Source organism: Sorex fumeus, unplaced genomic scaffold, assembly GCF_029834395.1.
Source record: "Sorex fumeus unplaced genomic scaffold, SorFum_2.1 ptg000003l, whole genome shotgun sequence".
In the NCBI taxonomy this organism is placed as follows: domain Eukaryota; kingdom Metazoa; phylum Chordata; class Mammalia; order Eulipotyphla; family Soricidae; genus Sorex; species Sorex fumeus.
Window position 1 is genome coordinate 14,964,401 of NW_026606060.1, and position 20,868 is coordinate 14,985,268.

Here is a 20,868-nt window from a genome sequence, read left to right on the forward strand (position 1 = left end):
GTGGAACTAATTTGTTATACCAATATGCAATTATCTAAATTTACTTGGAGAATATTCTATGTTTTATTCAATTGTGGTCTTAGAATAATTACAACTTGCTTAAATATGTCAATTATGTGCATATCTCTCTGAAACAACAAAATATGTGGAGAGAGAAAAGGACATCATCTCCTAAGCAGCCAAATAATGTCTAGGTATTAACATGACTTTGTAAGACTCTTGGTCAGTTCAATTGAATTTCATGAACATTAATAAAGTGATTTTTATTACAGTCTGTAAAGAAAGTTTTGTGAATTTTCATCAAAATTGAGATCATGCTTGAAATCTTTCAATTAGAGAGTACATTATTTTCTAAGCAGAATGATTCCCAAGATGCCTTTGTCATCATCTATAGAATCTTTATGTTACATAGCAAAGAAAAACTAAATAATTTGATAGAATTAAAATTTTTGATTAATCATGAATTGTCCCTTTACACTCTATGTAATCACTGGAATTCTTAAATTGGCAGTTTCATGGTCTGTTAAAAGGGATATTAATGAAGGAAAATTAGGAAGACAGATAGTTATGAAGACAGAAGAGTGCTATGAACCACAGATGTTTCCAGAAGTTTCTAGGAGGTGACAAAATATGATATTAGTTCAATGAGACCCATTTCAGTTTTCTGACCTGAAGAACTGTGAGGGAAGACTTCAGGTAGTTTGTGGATATAGTTACAGATTATGAGGATCATGAAAAATTCAGTTTGGAAAATATGGTAAGAGAAAGGGATAAGCAATGAAGCACATTGAGAGTCTGAAAGTAAGGGACAGATGAAACTAGAAAGCAGAGCATTTTTACTTACTTCTGTCATTTAGTTGCACTCTCTGGAGGTGACGTGTCTTGGTTTTAGTTCCCATGCCCCCCCCTTTTCTTTAATCACAGTACTTAGATTTTTATAATCACTTTTGTTACAAAACTTTTCAGTTTAATTCACAAACTAGAAATAGAGTATCTTATTTTCCTAACTGAAAACTGTAATGAATAACTGGTTCTCAAAGAGTATCACTGTAACTGTCACTGTCCTGTGGTTGCTCATCAGTTTGCTAGAGTGGGCCTAGTAATGTCTCCATTGTGACACTTGTTACTCTGTTTGGCATACTGAATACGTCATGAGTAGCTTGCCAGGCTTTGACATACAATGGAGATACTCTCGGTAGCTTCCTGGCTCTCTGAGAGCGGCGGAGGAATGGAACCTGGGTTGGCTGCATGAAAGGCAAATGCCCTACCCACTGTGCTATCTCTCCAGCCCATGACTTTCCATGACTTTTAGTAAGGAATAGTGTGCTTTAGATAATTATAAGAAAAGAACCAAGGGTCAGGGAGAAAATTAAGGGACTCCATATATGTATAGCATGATAAAGATGAGATTGATGATGATAATGTTCTTTCTGCTATAGTTCTTCATGATTATGATAAAAATATTAAATATGACAAAAGACTTAGAAGTAGCAAATAACTTTTGTAAGATCAATCTTTAAAAATATTTTGAGGCACTGTGATTTGCAATGCCATTATTAATAAAATCTGAGGTATACCATGTTCGAACACCTCACTTATAATGTCCCAGCCTCACCCTTTTATATAAACTTAGTTGTATAGGCTGACTTGCAGGGTCTGACACTGTTGGGTATATGTTATTTCCTTACAATATATTTTTTACATTTCAGAGAGGAGAGAGAGCATTTTGTATTAGTCTCAAACATTGCTTCATTATCTTTTTTTTCTTTTCTTTTCTTTTTTTCTTTTATTTTTCTTTTATTTTTTTATTAGTGAAAAACCACAAGATATAGTTATAGACTTACAAATTTTTGTGCTTGGTTTGCATCATTATCTTTTTAAGGTAATGTCTTAGTAGGATATCTGCCCCTTAGTACCACAACTGCTACTGTTACAGTGGCTATTGTCTATAATATGAAAATGATATTATATAACATGGTTTGAAGAGGACACTAAATAAGATACTCAGCAGTAGTGGATTACCTGGCACATAGAAAACTTCCCACAAGTGGCAAAAATACAACCATAATATTTTGCTCTAGTTAGTAAAGGGCTGGAATAATAGCACAGCTGGTAGGGCATTTGCCTTGCACAAGGCCGACTCAGGTTTGATTCCTCCGTCCCTCTCGGAGAGCCCGGTATGCTACCAAGAGTATCCTGCTCACAAGGCAGAGCCTGGCAAGCTCCCTGTGGTATATTCGATATGCCAAAAACAGTAACAACAAGTCTCACAATGAGGATGTTACTGATGCCTGCTCGAGCAATGAACTACTGGAGGACAGTGCTACAGTGTTAGTAAAAAGAATATTACTTTCCTAATGATTCACTCATTATTTTTTAATTACATAATACTGATTTATGCCAACATATATGTTTCAGGAATTCATTTTCATGCTTTTCTCACATTTTTGGTATTAGGTTATCTTTGAATTTCTTACTAATTATTGATTCATAATTTCTGTCGCATATTGGTTAATGCATCAGCATGACTTGGGTGGACCACCCTTGAGTCTTAGTGTTTTGAATCTTTAGTCTTTATTTGGGGGGCTCTATGTTTCGCAGAGGCCTCTGCCGGTCCTGGGCTCAGCAGTCATGCTCAGTGGTGCTGGGTGACAGAACCTAGGGCTCCCAACAGAAGATTCGGGGTCCAGCCCTGGTGCTATCTCCCTGGCTCAACGTTTCTAAATTTTGGGCGTTTAAAATGGGAATTTTCTTCAGGTAGTTTACTCTCAAAACCCATATGCTCTTTTTTTAAAAAAGTTATTTATTATGTATTTTGGGTTGGAGTGATAGCACAGTAATAGGGCATCTGCCTTGCACGCGGTGACTTGGCCTACCTGAGTTTAATTCCTCCGCCCCTCTCAGAGAGCCCAACAGGCTACCGAGAGTATCTCGCCCACATGGCAAAGCCTGGCAAGCTATTCCCATGACGTATTCGATATGCCAAACACAGTAACAACAAGTCTCACAATGGAGACATTACTGGGCCCACTCGAGCAAATCGATGAACAACGGGAGGACAGACAGATGAAAAATTAAATAAATAAAAAATATAGTAGCCATAATATGTCCACCACGACTGCTGATGTCTCTCCACTACATTCCTGGTCTGCCCACTTCATTTCTCCTCTCATTTCTTCTGATAAATGTAGTGGTCAGTCTTGTGGTCAGTCCATTGTGGATTTTAGCTTTGACTATTCCTTTTCTGTTTATGTTTTGTGTGCTTATATGTATTTGGTCCAAATGTGGTGGTAGTCAGGGCTTACTCTTGATTCTGTGCTTGGGAATCACTCCTGCTGTCGCACAGGGAACCATATATAATTCCAGTGATCCAACCAGCACAGGCTCTAGGTAAAGCAAGCAGTATAACCCATGTACTATCTCTTTGGCCTTTGTTCTCATTTTTCATTTCTTATATCATGCATATAAGTGATATCATCATGTATTTTTTCACTTTCTGACTTGTCTTGCTAAGAATAACATAAGCTTTTGAATACCACTTATGACATTATAAATGGCAAAATTTCATACTTTTTCATATTTTATATGATGTTATAAATGGAAAAATTTCATATTTTCTTAGTCACGTAGTATTATGTATATTATACGTACCACATCTTCTTTATTCACTCCCCATATAGAAGGATACTTGTGTCACTATCATGTCTTTATTGCTATAAATAAATATTTGCAATGAGCATAAGTGTACATCTATATTTTCAAATTATTACTTTTATGTTCCTTAAGACAGATATCTAGGAGTAGAATTGCAAGATTCCATAGTATATCTTATTATAATACATTTCAAAATATCCATACTGTTATAATATATTTTAAAATAACTATATTGCTGGAGTTGGACCAACACATTGCAGCTAACAGGGAATAAGGACCTTCACATCACAGACCAGCTGTAGTCTTTTCTGTCTTTTTTGTATTCTGACTGCAGTGGAGTGATGAATCAGTGACATTTTATTTGTACTTCTGTGATATTAAGTAAAAATAGAGGAGATTTTTTAATGCACCTGTTTGCCACCTGCAACTTTTTCTTGGTGAATTGTTCATGCGATTTGTATTCCTAATATTTTATTGGGCCATTTTCTTTGATATTGAGCTTTGTGAGTTCTTATATATTATGGAACACTATCCACACTGTACATAAAAGTTAATTGAAATGGTACTTATTTATTAGACTCAGTGCCAAAATTGTATATTGAAGAAATCATATAGAAAACACACCATAAGATTGACCTACTGATTTGGGTGCCATATTTGAGTATTTGACTATTAACAGCAAGGGAAATTCAAGTCAAAATAAACTACTTTGTATCAAAATAAAAGCTTTTGTACAGTGAAAAAATATTAAAACAGAAATCATTCCAATGAATAGGAGAAGTATTAGCACAGGACAAATATGGTAAGAGACTGGTCATGCACTTTAAAAATACTATGTTGAAATTTGTCTTGGACACATCTTTCCTTTCAGTTCATTTTATCCTAATGCCCTGATTACTTAGAATGAAAATCTCAAAGTCCTGTTTCTTCCTAATTCATTGTATCATCTAACATCATCAGCCTGATGGATTTCACATTATAAATCCAGATTGTAGTTGTCTCATGCCACCTGCCACCACACATGTAATTCCAACCTCTGTCCACCTGGTTGGACTCTTTCCAGTTATTTGCTGCTAGGCCGGTCATATGCCAAGGAAACTTCTTTGCCTCCTTTAAATCTCTTATGTCAACCTACAGAAGATGATACAGCAGGAGCTACCCTGCATCTTATGAGCAGCCTTATGTGCATGAGGTCCTTGATCATATCTGCATTGTTCATGAAATGAAGGATATTTCCCCAGACACTAGCAACCTCTGAGCAAACTGTTGTTCATCTTTTTCTATAAAACAATGACAAAAGCCGTTTTCTGAAAATGAGTATGGTTAATCATTGGATCATTAACCTTTACAATGTCAATGTGTTCTTCGTACCAAATTCAGTGAAATGACTACGGAGGTAACAGTTAAGGGAACTTAGATGCACATATTAATGCATTATTTAGTTCTAAATGCAGTATGAAGGATTTAGGTAAGTGGTAATCTATGAGAAGAAAGAAAAATACCCGAAGAAAGAAAGTGTCACAGTAAGGAAATAGGAATGTGACAGAGAAAATGAGACCTGCCTCTAATTCTTAACACTACTCTCTTCTTTATTCCCATTGTCCATCTTCTTTTCTTTTCTTACTATACCAAAAGAGAACACAGACTATGTCATGTGTTTTCTCCCATTCTGAGCACAAACAATGTGATTTTTCATCCATTATTCTTGCAGTTACATATCAATATATCAATATTAACATAGTCTTTTCATTTTTTTTTTTTTGGCCAAACCTGGCAGTGCTCAAGGATTGCTCCTTACTAAGTGCTTAGGGATCACTTCTGGCAGGGTTCAGTGGAGTATGTATGGTGCCAGAGATTGATTCTGGGTTGACTGCATTCAAGAAAAATGCCCTACCCACTATACTATTGCTCAAACCCCTACACTTACACTTTCTTTAGGAAAAAAAATGATCAACTTCTCTAGATTTTATCTTTTTTAAAATCAAGAGCAAGGTATGAGGTTGTTGAGAGGTATCTCAAAGAACTGGAGTATATGTTTTAATGCTGATGTATAAGATTTAATCCCTGGCACTTTGTAGTTCCCTGAACACTGCTAGTGACCCTGAGAACTGAGAGCTGAGAGTAAGCCCTGCATATGATTAGTATTGGCAAAAAGTAAGAAAAATACATAAACAAAATTATAGCATCCAGGTTAGTGGGGCTGGAGTGATAGCACAGCGGGTAGGGCGTTTGCCTTGCACGCAACCGACCCAGGTTCGATTCCCAGCAACCGACCCAGGTTCGATTCCCAATATCCCATACATATGGTCCCTTGAACACCACCAGGAGTAATTCCTGAGTGCAAAGCCAGGAGTAACCCATGAGCATCGCCAGGTGTGATCCACAAAGAAAAAAAAAGCATCCAGGTTAGAAATGAATTAAAGTCTCCACTTAACAGTCTGTAGTTTGGTTTTTTACCATTGAATGAGTCATACATGACAAGTCAGCAAGTAGACATGTTACATATGTTGAGAATGTTGAGAATTTCAACCTAATTGAAATTGTACCTAATTATATAATATACACTGCATATTTCTTTGTTTTAACAAATTCCCATGGTATGTCTCCAAAACGTTCTCAATATTTTGTATGTGTAATCATTTCGATGAAAATTCAATTTCATAATCTAATAAACTGAGATACAGAGGTCTATAATCATTAAGTGAAGTTTCTGAGATTTGATCCTTCAGGATTCAATCATAAAAGCCTTTTAGTTTGTGAATGTCATCAATCAACTCCAATTTTTTCTGCCACAACTATATCATTGGTATTAGGCTGTTCTATGCCAGATCAGCCAGTCAACTTTATCAAGCATACAAAACTGTCTGTCAAGCCAATCACTACAAGCTGTGGAGATGAGATAACTTGAAGATTCAATTAATATTTCACTCTTCAAAACATTGGGCTTCTGTCATGAGGACATAGACATTGATTATATCTTGGTTTAAATGCCTCTTCATGCAAGAATACTTTCCATTGCTTTATTGTGTTGACAATTTGTCTTCAACTTATAACACTCCATTTTTTATAGCCCATTGGCCTCCTGTGAGGATACCAGGGATTCTTCATTTTCTTTTAAAATGTAATTTTTTCAAAATTAATCTAATAACTGAGGTCAAAAGTATACTGTTCAAAGCAAATACTAATATATATCATATATAATCTATAACATCATACATATATATACTTTATATATTAAAATACTAGCCCCAAAATCTTACCTAAATCCCACTTGATATATTGCCATAAATGAATTACTTTTTACTGAGTCAGATACCAAGTGAAGAATTATTTTAGAGGATCTGAGGATGCTTGCTAGTAAATTTATCCATGTACTCAATAGCTCATACCACCGAACTGGAAATCTCCCATGCCGGTATTTTTACTTAATCTTATTATTCATAGATAAACAAAGATCACTCAGATATCACTATTATTTCATTTTTTGAATCTATTCAGACATGCTTCTTACGAGTATAGATATACCTGTAGTAAAACAAATCGAAGTCTCAGAAAAATGTCGTGTCTTGTCTATATCTGCTTACTTAGTTAATGACTACATTAGATCTGGATTCCAGATATTTCAGATGATAGCCTATATTTGCTTTAATTGTTTAAAAATAATCGTATCTCTCAGTAATACACTTATATTACTTTGGAAAATAGCATAAACTAGTTCTAATAAATAGGATAATCATACTTCCCAGTTTGCCTGACACAGTCCAATTTATTTCACTGTTTTAGTGTTGTTATTAAAAGTCTTCATTTCACACTCAAAAGCTCCAGTCTGTGGCTGCTAAACTATTGAACCAATTTAAATATTTTAAGATATTTCTTTTTGATAAAGAGACATTAGCTCTTTAAAACAACGAAGGCTAGAGCATTTTCATCAAACTCCACATACTGCAAATTTTGCTTCTTGTTTCTAAAATTTCTTTACTATTTCTGAGTAACATATTTCCCATATACTTTCCATGTTAGATGTGACCTATTCAGTTGTAAGAAATGATCTGTTTTCTAGTAAAGGACCCTACCTTTGTTTGACATGAAAACTCTAATAGCTTTCTGACCTATCTCTTGTCATTGAAAACATTTTCCTTCTCATGATATTTTTTTCCATTTTTTATTTCAGAAATGACACCTGAGAACACCTACCCCCTCTTTTTTTTCCTCTAAGTTTGAAAAAATAGTGTTCTATTTCTCTGAAATTTGTAAGTATCAAAAAAATTTTGAAACTTTGAAATTATTCTAAATGTTCTAGATTTTCAAATAGATATACCCATCGGGTCGGCCATGTTGGCTGCATGCAAGGCAAAAGCCCTACCCGCTGTGCTATCACTCCAGCCCCAGATATATGGTATATTTTTCTTTTTTTAATTATTGTCACATGCACAAACAGAAATCTACAAAAATTTGGCCAAAGTGAAAATTAGTTCATGTTGTATATTAAGTTGATGATACATTTTGACTAAAATTGGCAAAATACAATATTGGATAGTGCATTTTAAGCTAAAATGTGAATAAATAATAGAAGCCTTTCTGATGGAAATCAATATTGAGTCATACTCTTAATTATTGAGAGTAACAGGGTTCAGCATAAAGACTATTCCGGTAAAAAGAGGATGACATCCCATGCAAAATGAAATGTAAAGAATCAGAAAGAGCCATGTTTATAGGCAGTAACAATACTTGAGAAGACTGGATAAAAATTCTTGGCTCAGGGCACAGTAGGTAGGGTGTTTGCCTTGCACGCAGCTGACCCAGGTTTAATTCCCAGCATCCCATATGGTCCCCCAAGCACTGCCAGGATTAATCCCCGAGTACATGAGCCAGGAGTAACCCCTGTACAACGCCAGGTGTGATCCAAAAAGCAAAAAGCAAAAAAAAAAAAAAATTCCTTGACTCAATCTATGCAAAGTACAAGAATTTTACATATCTGAAATAGTATTATTACCAAATGAACATCTACAACAAGTAATAGAATCACACCAAAACTAGCTCATATAGTAGTATATTATAAGGGAAGAGGAAATCTTCAGTTTCTAGTATAGTGAATAAAGGTAATTAGAAGGAAATTGGAAACTATCAGACAATTGTTTTCTCTTTTATTTGAAGCACATTTAAAGAATCTTTGTTATCTTCCCCGTATTAATTCCTTTTCTGCAAGATTCTTTTTTATGGGTTTATGTTTCCATAACTCTTGTTATGGATTTACCTTCAATAATCTTTGAATTTAGGCTTAAAATGCAATAATTAAATTATCATAATTATTCTGGGTTTGATGTATAAATTTCCTCTGTAGGAGAATTGGATTGGTTTTGTTTCCTTCATTTATTCATTTTCACCAAGTTAGGTGTCATACTATATCTAAGTTGATATAGTCAAAAATAAGTTTCATATTGTACTAACAATATTTGGGTATGATGAAACATAAAATTTCAAAGAATGACATATAAACTATTTATGTATACCAATAAAAGATTTTTAGTTAATGGAGTCAATCACATATTTTAGTTCTTTTTGTTAAATATAGAATAGAAATCTTTCTCAAACTATAATATTAATATTGCAAATTTCTTTTTCCGTCTTCTCCACTGAAAAATTTTTGCTTTCCTATTGCACAAATAGTGACTGATAGTAATTTAATTTCAGAAACTATGAGTACCGTTAAAATATTTGCAACAATTTCATTCCTTCTTTTCCGCTTCCCTTATAGTGATATTTAATTTTCTTCTGTTAAGTCTCACTAAATATTAAGATAGCACTGTAGCACTGTCCTCCCATTGTTCATCGATTTGCTTGAGCAGGCCCAGTAACGTCTCCATCATGAGACTTCTTGTTACTGTGTTTGGCATATTGAATACATTGCGGGTAGCTTGCCAGGCTTTGCTGTGCGGGCAAGATACTCTTGGTAGCTTGCAGGGCTCTCCGAGATAGGTGGAGGAATTGAACCCAGCTCAGCTGGGCTGGCTGAGCACAAGACAAACGCCCTGCCGCTGTGGTATAGCTCCAGTCCAAATATTAAGGTATAGATTAAATTTTTGAGTCCAGGTATTTTTATTATTTAAAAATAATTTATTTCATTTTAACTCAAGCTATGATAATTTTAGTGAAAAGGAATCAGATTCTCAGTTTCAATCACTACATCTTTGTGTTTGCTCTCATCTGTACTATGACTCCTAAGTCTCGTCTAAAACTAATTGAGAGACAAAAATGTAGGATAAGGCTTATAATGCGTTTCTTGCATTTAGATGACTCAGTATAACGACCAGCTCTGCATTATCCTCCTACATTAGGTTTGTTCTTCCTCCCTGGCCCCAGAGAGATTGGGTTTGTTGACAAGCTCCCATTTCTGTGTTTTTTCTATGACCTCTCTCTTTGTGTTTTGCTGACCCAAATAATTAATTACCTTTTGTTTCCTTACCAGACTCTGTTGACTTGTAAATACTGTTTTTCTCTTCTCCCAAATATTCTTGCATTGTTAGTTACTTCAGAGCTGTTGCCTTTTGTATGGACACAGGAAGACAATTAAAAGGACATGTTAAGGGTCTGGAGGGATACCACAGCTGGTATGGCGTTTGCCTTGCACGTGGCCGACTCGGGTTGGATTCCCAGCATCCCATATGGTCTGCCGAGCACCGCAAGGAGTAATTCCTGAGTGCAGAGCCAGGAGTAACCCCTGTGCATTGCCAAGTGTGACCTAAGAGCAAAAAAAAAAAAAAAGTTAAAAAAAATAAAGGACATGTTAAGAAGACAGTTAAAAAAAACATTACATGGGAGTAATCAACAAACTCAAGCTCCTTGGGGCCAGGGAGGAAGAACAATCCTAATGTTATCCTACATCCAGAACCAAAGGATTGTGCGGTAAGAACAGAATCATGGATAGATGCTGAGTCCCACTACTCTGACCCCAAAACTACCCTCACAGCCCAAATCAATTTCATTCTATTCAATTATTGTTTCTTAGACAACTAATTTTAACTATGTAAAAGTAAACAAAATATTTCTTACTGGATTGAGTTTGTTAGCCCAAAATAGTTACACAAAGTTTTTCTGATTACCTTGGTAGACAGAAGAGTATTATAGCTAAACACATATATTCTAGAGACTTTCATTTATTTTTTTTAAAGTCAAATTTTTCATTTTCTAAATTCTATTAGTGAAAAAATAACATTCAAACTCCTGAATTTTTCTCTTCAGTAAGACAGGAATAGTTAAATGGATAAATATAAGAGTCATTATGACTGACAAAGAAGCAAATTATGATTTCCTAAATTCTTGCTATATCATTTTAATTATTTCTTTGGTGTCGGTAAATGGGGAAGTTATGTTGATTAGTATATAAAAGAAGCATAATGAAAGTACAATAATACAATGATACAACTAAGTATAAGAAACACTTGAGGAGTTAAAATTTAAACAAATTCACTCTAATTCTTCCTATAACATCAAATAGGCCATATTCTTTGTCTTGGACATTTGAATTCTACTTAATCTCAATTCCTTTGAGTTCATAGCTCAGTAGACTGAACTTGTTTTAACTCCATGTCATCAGGCCATATTTAGATCGTTAAATTATTAAATAATATATGTGCTAAGTTATTTATTTATTTATTTGGAATTTGAAATATTTGAAAATTATTCTTGGTTATTGATCCTTGTAGAATTATTATAAATTCACAAGTACACTTTTTACTAAGCTAAAAAAGACTTGAGGTATATTATGTTATTTTTCTTTGAACTGCATTTTGTAAATATGATTAAAGAATAATGATTTTAAGTAATGCAAACATTGACAGATATAAAGTGTATATAACAGAATTGAACTTCATACTATGTTTAGGTTATTTCTTTGTTCACGACAGAACTTGAGTCTGAAGTATAATTAGTTTTTAAAATGAAATGTGCCATATACTCTCTAAACATACTTTTTTTGCATAGAATATCAGGAGGAACTTATTCTTCTTTGTCTCTTTATTCCTGTAAATATTAAAATGTAATGGAAAATTGAAACATTAAATAAATAAACTCAAATAAATGAGTCCAACAAAGTAATAGACTATACAATCAGTACACAAAAGTTCCTTGTATTTCTATATGTAAATAATGAGTTAGAAAGAGCATGATAGGGTTGTGATAAGGGGTCTCTTTAAGAGTGTTGTAGAGATGAGGTAACTCTAAAGATGCGGTGACATCAAAACCATAGAGCCAACACTATTGTAAACATGCGAGCCAAACTATAATAATTAAATTAAAAAAAGGATGTTCCTAAAGAGGCAGGTGGTGATGGGAGGACTTAAGGATATGGGTGGGGGGACATTGACATGGGTGATGGATTTGGAGTTGGAATATTGTATGCATGAATGTGTATCATCAATTGCATAGTAAATCAGGGTTCCTACATTATATTTTATTTTATTTTAATAATTGTGATTTATAATACTATTAATGATAGGGTTTTATGCATGCATGTGCCTAAATAGAAGAAAGGAGGGAGGGAAGGAGGCAGGGAAGGAGGGAGAGAGGAAGGAAGGAAGGAAGGAAGGAAGGAAGGAAGGAAGGAAGGAAGGAAGGAAGGAGGAATTTCCCAAAGAGAGGGAAACCACTCAGCCTTAACATACTATTTGAATAAATCAGAAGATAACAATAAATTGCAATGAATTAACCAATATAATGATAATTATATTATAATTAACAACAATGATTTCATTAATTTATTCATAGAATATTTATCCTTTGGAAGTTTATTGCTGGCAGTCTTGTCTTTTAAGTACTTTCCAATTCTCACAGTCATATTAAATTTTCTTATGTGAGATAAAGAAAACCATTACAGGAATGATATTTGAATATCTGAAATGATTCTTGGAGTGAGGTGTTCATTCAGCCTGACTTTTTCCTGGTCTTATTGCTGGTTCTGTGTTCAGTGATCACATGAGGAAGAGCTCTGATGCCAAGGATTCAATCCAGGCCAGCAGCATGCAAGGTAATTAAATAATTTATTGTACTATCTTCTCTGGGCATTAATATGATTCTTAGTTAAAAGTATTTTTTGTATTAACTAAAAAATTCAATGATTTTTACCCACTAGAATTTTGTCTGCATTTAATTCAAGCAAGATTCTTCTCCATATGTTAATGCATTGCTTTAGTTGAGAAACATTACCAGAGATAAACATTTCAATTCAGTGCTTAGTGTACAACTCTCCTTCTGCTGCATTCTATTTTAGAAAATAACACTTTATAATTGGTGAAACTAAACCTTAAAACGGTCTTGTTCCCTTCATTTAGTGCCTTTCTCTCAATACTCATGTATAATCAGTGTTTTATCCAAGTTTCAATTATGCAAAAATACTTAAATCACCCTTCCTTCCCCCATCAATTTTTTATGCAGTTCCTACCATCAAAGTCCTATTACCTCATTTATAAAATGTTTTTATTTCAAATAGTTTTCTTTCTTCTACTTTGCCTTCAATAGCCAATTTCCATTTCTTTCACTAGAAATCATCAGTTGTATTTCAAAGCATTTAAAATATCACCATATCCTCTTTATAAATAATTCACAGTGAGGGGTAGAGCAACAGCACAGCCGGTAGTGCATTTGCCTTGCACCTGGCCAACCTGGGTTTGATTCCCAGCATCCTATATGGTCCTCCAAGCACTGAGAGGAGTCATTTCTGAGTGCATGAGCCAGGAAGAGTCACTCCTGTGCATTGCTGGCTGTGACCCAAAAGCCAAAAAAAAAAAAATCACAGTGAGAGGAAATATTATTATTTATATAACTATTATGTTTTAGAAATTGTCTCATGCAGATGGAGTGGTGTGGGATTCCAAAATCTTCTGTGTCAATCAGCAGCCTGTGGGGAAAAAAAAAAAAAGAAAAAATAATGTTGTTCTAGTCCAATCCAAAGATTGTCTTGATCAAAGAAGTCTGACATTTTTGCTGCTGGTGGTGCTGGAGGGGTTGGTGGGTATTTGGTATGCATCCTGCTGTGTTCAGGTGTTATTCCTAGCTTTTGTTCAGGAATTTGGAGATCACACACAGTTCTGGGAGTCAAGCCTCTGTCATCCATGTGCAAGGCAAATGTCTTAACATTCCACAATGTCTCTGCACTAAGACTGAATTTTGATCCTTAACTCGAGTCAATACTTCAACTGCTAAATGAGGTTTGTCCACATCATGAAAGGCAAACAGGTTTTTTTTTTATGTAGGAATACTGCTATTTATTAAGCCACTTATTAGATGATTGAATTGGGCATAAACTCCACCTTACTTTTTTTCATTTTTTATAATTTTATTTATTGAATCACCATGAAAGGAATTACAAAGCTGTCAGGTTTAAGTCTCGGTCATACAATGAAACACCTGTACCTTCACCAGTGCCCATTCTCCACTCCCTAAAACCCCAGTATACCAACATCCCTCACCCTCCCCCTACCTAAGGGGCAGATGATTTCCACATTACTCTGTCTCTACTTTGATCACATTCAATATTTTGACACCAGACCCACCATTATTATTTGGGGTTTTACCCCAACACTCAGATCTGCTGAAAAGGCAACAGTAAACAATTTGTTTTCTATTGCTGGTTATGAATAACATATGATGTCGCGTGGCTGCAGTAGTGGCCATATAATTTTGAAATTTCAAAATTTTGACAATTAAATCTGGAGGGATTTCTGCCAAAACCTGCTGGGTTCCAAGATTTGTTCCTGAATCTTTTGGATCATGGCCGTTAAAGAGCTTGATCAGGAGCCAGAAAGCCCATTCATCGGCAGTAACTCGGGGTCTTGTTGGGAAGAGGAGGAAAGGGCCGACACTACCACCATCCCGTGAGGCCCCATATGTCTCATCACTGAGGGACCAAACCTGACTGTCCAATGGCCTCTGGAGGATGATGGCCACTGAGCCCTTCTAGGGGGAGCAGGTGGAAGGACAGCACCCTTTCCCCCTTGGGGCGGCCTGGAGACAGTAACCTACTGTGGGGTCCAGACACATTTCTGCCAAAAGCCACTGGGTTTCAAGATTTTTTTTTCTGAGTCTCTGGGATCATGGCCATTAAGCAGCTTGATCAGGAGCCAGAGAGGCCATTCATGGGCGGCAACTTGGGGTCTCGTTGGGATGGGAGGAAAGAGGCCGGCTCCACACCCATTCCATGTGGCCCCACGTGTCTCATCATGATGGGCCAAAAACTGACTGTCCAGTGTCCTCTGGCGAATGGCATCCACCAAGCTGCCAATGGGGAGCAGGCGAAGGGACAGTACCCTTTCCCCTCTGGGGTGGCCCAGCGACAGTAACCTACTGTATGGTCCGGACACATTTCTGCCAAAAGCCTCTGGGTTTTGAGATTTTTTTCTGAGTCTCTGGGATCATGGCCATTAAGCAGCTTAATCAGGAGCCAGAGAGGCCATTCATGGGTGGCAACTTGCGGTCTTGTTGGGAAGGGAGGAAAGGGCCCACTGCATCCCCATCCTGTGAGGCCTCACGTGTCTCGCCACTGAAGGCCCAAACCTGACTGTCTAGTGGCCTCTGGAGGATATCGGTCACTGGGCCGCCAGGGAGAACAGGCCAAGTCATGAAACCTATTCCCACCTGGGATCACCCAGCTTCTATAACCTACTGCAGGGACTGGATGCATTTCTGCCAAAAACCGTTGGGTTTCAAGATTTCTTTCTGAGTCTCTGGGATCATGACTGTTAAGCAGTTCAATCAGGTACCAGAGAGGCCATGCCTCTAATTATGTACTTGAACAGGAGTTGGTTTGTGGGTGTGTCTCCCACATACCTAAATTTTGGCTGTTTACTTTCTTGGTAAACTTTGCCCCAAGTTTTTGGGGTCTGGCCAAAGGCACAGCAGCAATTTTGGGTATCTGGTAGTCTGAAGACACCATCAGGCTGCTGATACACGCGCCTCACAGGTACAGATTGACCTGCTGGTAGCACCATACCCCCGGTAATCAGGTTTAATAAAGATTCAGGATTAAATTGCTAATTTATCCAAAAACACCCTTCAAATTTACACATTACATAAATTTTTGGCTTCTAATGCCTCAATCTAATAAATCAGATTTACTAGTTTGATTTAGTTTCCAACTAGAATAACTTCTGTTCTAGACACATACAAAAATATTTTTTCTCTGTTTCATTTCAATATATATTTACGTAGTACCCATTTGGTGCTAGTTTGATTATAATTTTTGTTTTTTACTAACCAAATCCTTTTCTTTAGAGAACGTCAGAACGTCAGTACCTCCTTTTCCCCACTTTCCTACCAAGATTAATACTGTTGATTGAAATTTTGCTTAATTATCAATATTGTACTCAAACTTTACTTCCTTCTTTGCATTTTATAAAGCAATCATTTTATTTATAGCTTACTCATTTCAATAAATTGTGGCATATTATTCATATTTATTATAGACTTTCAGTGTTTTGATACATATATCAAACTTTGTACCCCAAAATAATACTTGCATTATTATTGCAACTATTTTTGCTGAAAGTAGTTTATTGTGTACCTGTACTTATGTGTATTTTTATCTGTACATATATCTCATATATATATCGAATTTCACTATAGATGCCTTTAGAAGATTTTTTTAAAAACTATTTATGGCTTAATATGCATACAACTTTGTTTTAGTAAATCTATGAATTTTCTTTTCTTTTTTTAAATTTTGGACTATACCCAGTGGTTGTCAGGGCTTACTCCTGGCTTTGTTCCAAGGGATTACTCCTGTTGGGCATGGGGGACCTTGTGGAATGCTGGGAATTGAATCCAGATCAACCGATGGCAAGGCAAGTGTCCTACCCACTATACTATTACCCTGGCCCACTAAGTGTTTGATATTTTAATGGGAACTCAAAAATTTTCAACATAAGACAATTCAGTTCCTTTTGTTTTTCAAAGGGAATTTTTTTAAGGATCTCATGTTTAAGGGGAAAAAACATTCTAAGTCCTTTGTCAAAATTTCTTTAAAACAGTAGAAAGATCTCACTTTTCCCTTTATAAGCAACTAATTAAAAATTATTGATGCATGTTCTTTTTCAGTTTTAGCAGATTATGATCAATAAAACACATCAAATTGGATTAGGGAACCCTAATGATCAGGTCACTTTTCTCTTATCCATCTAATTAAAATCCCAAATAATATAATGTATTGTCATAGATATCAAATTTCAGAACTGGATTTATATATAATTCTTCAAGTTTCTTACAATTCCCAAAATCCTTACAACATATTTTGACATCTAATATAACTATTAATTGAGATTTTAGGATTCATAATTTAATGCATGATCCTAATAGTCCGTTGCATTGTCTTAGCATTTAAGAACCACTTAGTTCTTGAGATTCCTTACCTTTCAAATGAGGAGTCTGCTCAGTTAATCAATATTAAGGTATATTTGAACTCGATTCCCTCAATGGCTGCTTTGAAAGTCAGCTAGCTAACAATGTCTCTTCTAATAATAGATGACACATTGTATTAACCTGACTAATAAAGAGACACATTTATTGAACTTCAATTTGGCAAAGACTTTAGGTCCTGAAATCCAAATATTCTACAGAAACCACCTGTGCTTCCATTTTCCTGGGCAAACCATTAATATGATGAAAATGTGGTTTCTGTAGAGGGGACAGAGCAATCAATTTAAAATAAAGCCTGAAGAATTAGCCTCATATACACGCTGTTGCATTCAGCTTAATTAGGAGATTAGCCAGGATACACACCATTTCATCTTTGTGAAATTATTCAAGAAGGAACAGGAGGGGAAAAATTTGCTAAGGAATCTGGAAGCCAATAGAGTTTTTAAAAAGGGAATTGAAAGAGCAAAGCCCCAAATAAACCCATCACCATTTCCTCAAAAAATCAAAAGGCCACACCAGATGCAATTTGCTAGTGGATAGTAATATTGATGCCTTAGAAATAAACTTAGAAAAGATAACCATACTTTTAATACATTCCGAAGATGCAAAGAATATTAGAGGAACTGATATATTCTAATGGAATAATTTGTTGATAGTTTTCTCTGACGGAATTTAAAACCTCACCATGTAGCTGCAGGAAAATGAAGCACAGTCTGAAGCTGGGAAGTAGTGTCTATGAATAGCAATAACTGTCAACTAAGAAAGAATTTTCTACACTGCTTAACACAAATAAGATGATTCTGCTAAAGGTAGACATATTTTCCCATTACAATAGAATATTGATATCTACACTCTCCATTGAGAGTAATAAGAAAGAAAGGAGAACGGATGCAGAGTTAACAGTATAATGGCCAGTGTAGAAATGTGACTATGTAATTGGTGGCCCCAGAAATAATATGTCTTCACTTTATAAATCCCAAAGTTTTAAGTATGATTTTAATATTATTATCCCAGGGTAAAGTTTTGGAAAAGACAGAACAGGATATACCCTGATATTTTAAAACTATTTTTGTTATACATCTTAATGAGTTATTCATTCATTCATTCAAAACTTTCCTGGTGCTTCTGAAGATACAAAAGTGATGCAAAATAGATGAAACTCTGCCGTCAGAGAGTCATTAACACGTGAAAAATGAAGAAAAAAGAATACATAAAAGTTTGATAAATTAAATGATGACAAATTAAGAGGAATATGGAGCAAGGGAGTAGCTGACAGAGTTGTGATTTTTCTGTTCATAGTCAAGGATGACTTCTGAGATTAGTTGGTTTTGCTGGTTGTTTATGATTTTAATTGAGATAACGGTAGCTTGCAGAACTATATGTATTTTAGGGTACAGTTTCATCCCTCATAAAACATTTTGTTAACATCCATGACTACCAAAGTATCAATATTCCTCTACAGCAGATTGTTAGATTATTGCCTCATTTGCTTTCAAATCTGTCCATGGGTTTGTTTCCATCAATTTTCTTTATTCTCACAATTTATTTATGGATATTTGTAACAACATAAGTTTCATTCTTGCTTTGGACAACCTGGCAGGCTACCAAATGTAACCTGCCCACACGGCTGAGTCTGGCAAACTCCCTGTGGTGTACCCAATATGCCAAATACCAGTAACAATGATGGGTCTCATTCTCCTAACCCTGAAAGAGCCTTGAATATGGCACTTTTTAAAAAATTCTCAGGGCTAGGGTGAAGGAGATGTTACTGGTTCCTGCTCAAGGCAATCGAGGAACATCAGGATCATGATAAGTTAATTAACCCTATATTTGTCTTTCTTCTTCTGACTTATCTCATTTAACATGACTGCTTCTTGTTCAATATGTTGCTACAAAAGCAAGACTTTTTCCCCCATGACTAAGGAATATTTTTCTATTATATATATATATATATATATGTACATACACACATATATATGTGTGTGTATGTATATATACATATATATGTATATATACAGTTTGTACATATATATACCCCACAAGGTCCCCAAGAGAAATGATCCCTGAGAACAGAGCCAGGAATAAGCCCTGAGTACCACTGGATGTAGTTCAGTTTTTTTTTTTGCCTTTTGGGTCACACCCAGCGATGCTCAGTATTACTCCTGGCTCTGCACTCAGAAATTACTCCTGGAGGTGTTTGCGGACCATATGGGATGCCAGAGATTGAACCTGGACAGGCCCATGCAAGGCAAACACCTTACCCGCTGTATTATTACTCTGGCTCTGTAGTACAAAATTTAGAAAAGGAAAAGTTCAAAGACTTACTAAATAAGATCTACATGTATCTTTAACCATTTATCTGTTACTTGTCACTTGGGTTGTTACTACATCTTGGAAATGGTTATTAGTGCTGCAGTGAACAAAGGTGTACACCTGCAATGAACATAAGCATACATACACATATCTTTTAAATTGCTATTCTTAAATTATTAGTATTTGTACCTAGATAATAGAATTGTTGAATCTTATGAAGCAGATTGATTTTAAAAAATATTTAAGAGGTCTCCATTCTATTTTTCAAGTAATTTATTATAATAGACATTGCCAATAAAAGTGTATGAATGTTTTCCCTTTTATCCACACCACTGCCAGCACTTGTTTCTGGCTTTTTTTTTAATTAGCCATTCTCAAAGTAATGGAGTAAGACCTCAATGTTGTTTTCCTTATAATCAGTGATAATCAGCATTTTTTCATGGTTTTGTTGATCATCTGTAAATATTTTTTTGCTGAACTGTTATACTCAGCTTTCCCTTGCATTGTTTCCCTTTTTGGTTGTTTATTTTCTTGTGGTTGAGTTTTTTGCAAGTGCTTTTATATACTTGAATAAACTATGTCAGATGTATGCTATATAAATATCTTCTATTATTCGGTATGGTAACTTGTTTTTATGGTAGTTTATTATGCTGTAGTGAAAATTTTTAGCATGATGTAGCCCAAATTTTTTCATCATTACTTTTTTTCCATTGGATTTAGACTTCTCTTCAATAGCTATACTGCATATTGGATATTTTAAGAATATTTTTTTTAGGTTCTCCAAATTGGTAATATAATGTTACCTGTAGAAGTCTTGTATGATTCTTTGCATTTCTGTGGTATCTGTTCTAACCTCTTCCTTTTAAATTTTAGTGCTATTTAGCAGGGTTCTGTATCCTTTTCATTTATAAGTTAGCAGGAGTTGTCTTTTCAATTCTTTATTATTTTTACATTTTTAAAGAACAAGTTTAGGGGCTGGAGAGATAGCACAGTGGGAAGGGCGTTTGCCTTGCCCGCAGCTGACCCGGGTTCGATTCCCAGGATCCCATATGGTCCCCTGAGCGCCACAAGGAGTAACTCCTGAGTGCAGAGCTAGGAGTAACCCGTGTGCATCGCCTTGTGTGACCCAAAAGAGCAAAAAAAAAAAAAAGTACAAGTTTAGATTTAATTGTTTTTTGTATTTATTTATGAAGGTTTTATTTCATTTTTGTCTAGTTTCTTTTAGGGATATGATTAGTAGTTGGATATTATTCTTATTTGCTAATGTAGCTTACAATGCCATGGACTTTCTTCTTATTAAGTATTTTTACTGTGCCACATATGTTCTGATAGCTTATGTTGTCATGCTTCTAATGTGTGCCATATGTTCTGGTAGCTTGTGTTTTTATTCTCATTATTTGCAGATTTAAAAAAACAATGAAGTGTCTCATTGACCCAATAGTTATTTGATAACTATTAATATTTAATATACTAATTTTTCCATATATTTGAGTTTCT